The sequence below is a fragment of the Jaculus jaculus genome, chromosome 13, assembly GCF_020740685.1.
Source record: "Jaculus jaculus isolate mJacJac1 chromosome 13, mJacJac1.mat.Y.cur, whole genome shotgun sequence".
NCBI lineage: Eukaryota > Metazoa > Chordata > Mammalia > Rodentia > Dipodidae > Jaculus > Jaculus jaculus.
Genome location: NC_059114.1, coordinates 34191929 through 34199396, shown reverse-complemented (window position 1 = coordinate 34199396; position 7468 = coordinate 34191929). Strand labels below are relative to the sequence as shown.

The following is a 7468-nucleotide window of genomic DNA, read 5'->3' as shown; positions in this document are numbered from 1 at the left end:
TTCCAGCTTTCTGTCAGCCGGTGTACATGGAGGAGGTTTTCAGCTCAGTTCCAGCAAGATTTCTCAGTGGCCTTGCAGCCCAGGTATGTGGAGTCTTCATCAATAGGGTCTTACCATATATTTCTGGTGGGAAACCAAGGGCCTCAGCTATGGCCTATACTGTTTGGGGGGCATCAGGAACCTCCCTGGCCAGCAACTCACTGGAAGGTATCCCATCCCTGGCACTGAACATTTTCTAGTAACGATCTATAGCTGGAACAGGGAGTTTATTGATGGATGAGATGGGGAGCTTTAGGTGAGGGGAGGGTCAGGGAGCCTGGAGAATTAGCAGTGGGTTGCAGCATTGCCAGCACAGAAGTGCCGCTGAGCAGTGGGTCAGCAGGGGTAAGGGATCCAAGTACCAAGCCAAAAGACACAAGAAGAGAAAGGGAAAAGAGAGGAGAGAAACAAAAGGGTGGGGCTGGAGAGATGGCTCAGAAGTTAAAGGTTTTTGCCTACAAAGCCTGACAAACTGGGTTCGATTCCCAGTACCCACATAAAGCCAGATGCACAAAGTGGCATATGTATCTGAAATTCATTTATAGTGGTTTGAGGCTCTTTCTCTCTAATAAATAAATAAAATATTCAAAAAAGAAATAAGTAAAAAAAAAAAAAAGAAAGAAAGAAAGAAAAGGTTGGGCTGGAGAGATGGCTTAGCGGTTAAGCGCTTGCCTGTGAAGCCTAAGGACCCCGGTTCGAGGCTCGGTTCCCCAGGACCCACGTTAGCCAGATGCACAAGGGGGCGCACGCGTCTGGAGTTCGTTTGCAGAGGCTGGAAGCCCTGGCGCGCCCATTCTCTCTCTCTCCCTCTATCTGTCTTTCTCTCTGTGTCTGTCGCTCTCAAATAAATAAATAAATAAATTAAAAAAAAAAAGAAATAAGTAAAAAAAAAAAAAAAGAAAGAAAGAAAGAAAAGGTTGGGCTAGAAAGATGGCTTAGCAGTTAAGGTGCAGTTTGGGTCAGCTGGGAGGATGAGGGGCTCTGAAACCCTAGCAATAAGTTCCTGGTGAGAAGCTTCCAGATACCCGGATGTAGCTCAGTCCCCATGGTGAAAGGAGCAGCTGTCCCTCTATAATACTGGGCATCTCTCCGAGCCTTTGCTGCTGTCAGCTGTCTTGCCATCTGATTTAAATCAAGGGCACGCCTTCTGACCTTCACTACAGTGGAAGCCTGAGACCCACAAAGGACTTTTACAGCAGAAAGAGATCTGAAACATTATCTGCAGAGACTGCTGATTGTCCTTCCATATCCACACTTGCACAGAGATAGGCTTTATTGGCTTGTTCATAGGAACTGGAATGAAGTCTACATTTCCCATGCTCCTTTGCCACTAGGCATAGTTATGGAGTTAATTCTGGCCAATGAAATGAAAGCGTAGGCATTCCATACAGAGTCTGACAATTTCCTTTGCCCTTTCTTTTTCCTGTCCCTCCATCCTTCTGGCTGTTCTTGCTTTGACCCTGCTCTTGGAATGTGCATGTGGTAAGTACCTTTCTGGACCATGAGGGAGAGGACCACACCCAAAGGAAAGGGCCTAAGGATCAGGCAAGCTGAGCCCCAGCGCCTGCCCTGGACCACTCACCACAACTCCACGGCTCTGCCTGATGTCCACCTTGTCTGAGGTAGGTTCTCTTTCCATCCACTACTTGGATGGCCAGGCTATGGGGTCCATGAACACTCATGTCTCTGTCTCCCTTCTTGCATACTGTGACTACAGATGCTCATAACAGCATAAGGCTTTTATGTAAGTTCATGGGATCCAAACTCAGGTACTCATCCGTGCAGATCAAGTACTTTATCCATTGAGCCATGTCCCCAGCCCCAACTTTCGATTTTTTCCCCCTCTGCTCACCCATCTTTAGATCTTAAAGGGAGAAGAAGCATTCATGTTGTGGAAGCCATTATTGTTTTGGCTACTTTGTGCAGTCACATTTGAACCTGATGACATATCATCTCATCAAACTTCCCCATACTGTTTTCCCTGAGAGGGAGCTAGTTAAATAATTATGGGGTAGATAGTTAGAAAAGGGCTCATAAGAGAATTCTTAAGTTGGCTGGGCTTGGTGGTGTACACCCTTAATCCCAGCACTCTGGAGGCATAGGTAGGAGGATTTCCATGAGTTCAAGACCACCCTGAGACAACATGGTGAATTCCAGGTCAGCCTGGGCTAAAGTGAGACCCTACCTTGAAAAAACCACAGCCTGGTAGCCATGACAAGTTTGAAGCAGAACACCATGTGTATGGTAATGATAATGGAGCTATTGGCAACTCCTTAGTACATAGAGGATGGAAGACCCTCAACCTTCTCCCAGGCTGACCTGAAATTCACTATGTAGTCTCTTAAGGTGTCCTCGAACTCACAGTGATCCTTCTACCTCTGCCTTCCAAGTGCTGGGATTCAAGGTGTGCACCACCATGCCTGGCTTACTCCAAGATTTACATGTGTACAACATACCCTGCATGCTACTTCTAATACCCACAAGGAAAATAATGCCCACTGTCCACAGCTCCTTGGCATCTGAATGACACTGCCAGTTTGTAAGGCTTTTCTGATAGTTTGAGGAGGGGTTATTTGTCTTGTATTAGATTCTTGGTTTTTGTTGGTTTGTGTTTTCAAGGAACAGTCTTGCTTTAGGGCAGGCTGACCCAGAATTGACTATGTAGTCTCAGGGTGACCTCAAACTCACAGCAATCCTCCTACCTCTGCCTCCCAAGGGCTGGAATTAAAGATGTGTGCCATCATGCCTGGAACACCAGATTCTTTGAATGTGAGACTTCCTCACATTCCTATAGCAGTTTACATACTTGAAAACATTCTCCCACATTTTCATTTTTCACTTGTATAAAAGATAATATAAAATAATAGTGATAGGCTGGAGAGATGGCTTAGCGGTTAAGCACTTGCCTGTGAAGCCTAAGGACGCTGGTTCGAGGCTTAGTTCCCCAGGACCCACGTTAGCCAGATGCACAAGGGGGTGACGTGTCTGGAGTTCGTTGGCAGTGGCTGGAAGCCCTGACACACCCATTCTCTCTCTCTCTCTCTCTCTCTCTCTCTCCCTGCCTTTTTCTCTCTCTGTCACTCTCAAATAAATAAATAAAAATGAACAAAAAAACAATAATAGTGATATGCCAGGTATGGTAACTCATGCCTGAAATTCCAGAGCTTAGGAAGCACAGGCAGATGTCTCAGTGAGTATCAGGCTAGCCTAGACTACACAGCAAGTGCCAGGCCAACCAGGGCTATGTCATCAGATATTGTCTCAGAAAAGGGGAGTGGGCAGATGGAGAAATGATTTAGTGGGTAAGGCAGTTGCCTGTGAAACCTAAGGACCCATATTCAACTCTTCAGGTCCCACATAAGCCAGACACACAAGGTGATGCAAACACACAAGATTGCACATGCACACCAGGTGGCTCACACATCTGGAGTTTGATTACAATGGCTGGAGACCATGACACACCATTTCTCTCTCTCTCTCTCTCTCTCTCTCTCACACACACACACACACACATTAAAAAAGACCAGTCTGTTGGGATTGCCTCAAAAAAAAAATCTAGATATGTTGACATACGCCTTTAATCCCAGCACTCAGGAGGCAGAGGTGTCAGGAGCCATAGAGCAAAAGCCTCTCCATTTTGCCTGGGCCTGCTCATAAGCAGACTCATTACTCAGAAAGCTGGTCCATCCAGCTTTATGTTAGGTACTTCTGGAACATCGGTCAGCAGACTGCTTACAGAATCTTATCTTTTGCAAAAGGCCAGTTTATGGTCAGGTGTGAAGCCTGGTGCAGTCAAGGATGTTAAGCCATTGAGGCGAGATTAGATGAACACCTGATTACATCCCCTCTAGGTTTCCTGACAATTCCAAAGCCCTAAATCACGTCAGCCAGCTTATTCCCCCACTTTTCTTCCCCTATATAACTACTGTGTAAAAAATAAAGACTCTGAGGCCTTGACAAACATCTAGCATGGTCTCCTTCTTGTGTCTGTTTGCCTTTTATCATTCAGATTAACTTCCCCTCGGGTCCTTGTTCAACTCCCCGCTGGCCAGGGCAAGTGGTGCCCAACGTGGGGCTCGAGGTACAAAGAAAGACCTGAATGTCGCTCAAGCGGATGGCTGTCCCAGCCATTGGATCGCCACACCATAGGGTGAATGAAGATCTGCATAGAAAGTCACTGCAGGCAGTCCACGCCTGTGATACAGACTTACACTGGGATCGATGCAGATAGCCCACCTGTGATACTGATCCATTAAGGTAAGCAACGAATTTTAGGCAAACTATTTAAGTAAAGACTATTTAGTCAGATTTGCAAGACACAAGAACTGCAGAATTTCTTTTTGCACTACTTTTCCTCCTTTTACTTTTGGTTGGCGCCATTGTGTGGAATTGCAACATAGTGACAGGGCAACTGAAGCCTCTTGGCCAGGGCTACCCTCTAGCATTGGCTGAAGGCTCCTAGCTCCCTGTGTGAATCCCGACAGCCTGTTTGGGCATTGTCAAAGACCTCCTATCTAGCCTCTCTTCCTACCAACGAACCTGGTTACGCAACAGCCAGTAAATGCTCTTAGAGCGGCTGCCAGTTCTTAAACTTGCAGACAGGCTTACATCAAGCCCATTGGGGAATCCCCCATGCCAGTTCTCCAACCGGGAACATTGCCCTCTGGTCTTGCTGTTTCTACTCTATTCCTTTTCTATCATGGAACAGACCCTAAGTAAGCATAAATTGTTAAAGGACTTAAAACTTCTCTCAAGACACAAGGAACATGGGTTAAAAAAAAAAAAAGATTTAGCAAAGAGTAGGAAGGAGCTAATTGCCATAGTAAAAGATATTTTAAAAGCACAAAGAATTGAGATTGCTTCAAGTTCTTTAAGCAAATTTTTTGATTTTACCAGGAGGATATGTTCTTTTTATATGTGTGTGTATGTGTTTGTGTGTGCTCATTGTGCTTGCTAGTCATGTCATATTTGTGACTGTTTGTGACTAAAGAGGTGAGAGGGACACAGGTGCACCCCTTTCTCTTCTAGAGAACTATTTCAAGGAAATCAAAGACCTAAGCATAGAAATTAAAAAGAAAAAGTTAAATGTTTTTTGCAGGAGTGAATTTGCCAGATATTTGTTTTAGGTCAACTTCACCTTGCATAGAGGATTATTAAAAACAACAAAACTTCCTCTAAAGAGGTAACTTATAATTTGTCAGATATTTTAAAAAAGATTGTAATGTCCTGTTACTTAAAAGGAGGAGGCAACTGATCTGACTTCTAAGCCAGCCTGCCTCAAGATAACAACACAATTTGCCTTAGTTACTTCTAATAAAATCATTTACAAGTGTGTTATTGGTATTAAGGACATAAAATTGTATTAAGACTACTTTCTTGTTAGTAATAGGATTAATCAATCTGGCTTAATTTTTTAATAGCCTTATAAGAAAGATAATTAATCACTTCTCGGCCTTTTGGCTAAGATCAAGTGTAGTATCTGTTCTTATCAGTTTAATATCTGATACGTCCTCTATCTGAGGACAATATATTAAATAGATTTTTGGAGCTTGGAGTTGGAATAGGAGCTTGCTCCATCTGCTCCACACACCGACCTGGCATTGCAGTACCTCTAGGAACGGTGCACCCCCTCAGGGGAATAAAAAAAAAAAAGGAAAGATAATTAATGATGGGGTGAGATGAATTGATTGAAGGAACTGGGAAGGAATTTTTCAATGATTACTTGTTAAAAATACCTTTTGAGTGGTACTTAGAACGTTAAAGTATATGAATAAAGGTGTGCGGATGTAAAAAAAAAAAAAAGAAAATAAATTTTCAGGCTAAACCTTAACACCATGCCTAAAGTTAAAGGTTTTTAAACTGTTTACAAACTTTAAGAAACAAAAAAACTAATTTTCAGGCTAAAATATGTTGGGATAGCTTGCTTAAGTTTTATCAAATTTAAGTCATGGGTAAAAACATAAAATTGTTTTCTGTTTATAAAAATTTCTGTGGTACATAAAATCAATAGCTATCAAGTTTAAGCCAAAATCATTGGTTGTCAAATAATGTTTTTTCTTTCAAAAAAATTTATCAAGGCTTATATTAATATTTAGTTAACTATTTTGGCTCAGAAAAGACCAGATTCTACTCTATTGTATATAAAGTAACTGTCTCATTTTTTACATCTTAAGTCCAGTGCTTATAACAAAATTAACTCTTAAGGCATATTCCCTACTTTAGGGTACAGCCTCATGCTCAAACAATGGTCCTCATCTGAAATAAATATATGTATATAATTCAAGCTCCATGGTTCTGTTTCCAATGTTCTCTGGGTAATTTGTACCCACACAAGTATCTGAACTAATCAAAGATATTTTCACACAGGTGCTAAAACCTTATACTGTCTTACTGGTTCTTTTCTGATAATTTCTAGGTTAAATTAGTTAAGTTTATAAATCAATTGGTTTTCAAGACAGGTAACAGGTTATGCCTATATTTATAAATGTTAGATATTTAAAATGTGAGATGTGCCTACTTCCTATGCCTCAGATATATGGCTTATGCTGCCACAGTACAACAAAAATTTTAAAGATAAGACAAAATGATTTTAAAAGCCCTTGTGCCATTCTTTAACTAAGTTTATTTCAGTAATCAAATGTGCTTTATATGTACATACATCCAGGCTGGTGTAACTTCCTTTCTAAGTGTGTTAATCACCTATGTAAAAGCCAAAGCCAATTGGAATCATTGGAGTATACTCCTGTGTCCCTAATGTCTCTTTGGAGAGCCATTAATGACCTCTAAAATTAATCCTTAATTAACTTTTGGCTATGTGCATGGTCTTAAACACTCAGAGAAAAATATATAACCAAAGATAAAAAACATACCTTAAATATATAAATGGCCCTTAACGTCTGAAGAATTAGCTACAGCCACAATGTTAGTGCAGGAACAGCTTGCTACAGGCCATATTGAACCTACCACCTCTCCTTGGAATACTCCTATCTTTGTTATAAAGAAAAAGTCTGGAAAACAGAGATTGCTCCAGGTCCCTAGAGAAATTAATAAGGCCATGGTACCTATGGGAGCCCTACAACCAGGCCTCCCCACTCCAGTGACAATTCCCGCAGGATACTGTAAAATCATTATTGACCTAAAGGATTGCTTTTTCACAATTCCCTTATACCCTGAGGATCATCAGCATTTTGCATTTAGCTTACCTGTAATAAATTTTAGAGGCCCTATGCTGAGATTCCAATGGAAAGTCTTGCCCCAAGGGATAGCCAATAGTCCTATGCTGTGTCAAAAATTTGTGGTCCAAGTTATAGATCCATTTAGACATAGATGGCCTTCTTTGTATATCATTCATTATATGGATGACATTCTCCTGGCCAGACCTGATCCCACTGAACTCCTTATTTGCTCTCAAAAGCTTTCTAGGGCGCTT

The 7468-nt window shown here is 41.8% G+C and overlaps 1 non-coding gene across 1 annotated transcript; it reads left to right on the top strand.

The window, feature by feature from the left end:
- The first annotated feature begins 5479 nt into the window (after positions 1–5479).
- On the top strand, positions 5480–5670 carry LOC123454426. Its single transcript, XR_006633384.1, has one exon. It is a non-coding gene; the product is annotated as a U2 spliceosomal RNA (small nuclear RNA).
- The last annotated feature ends 1798 nt before the right edge of the window (positions 5671–7468 follow it).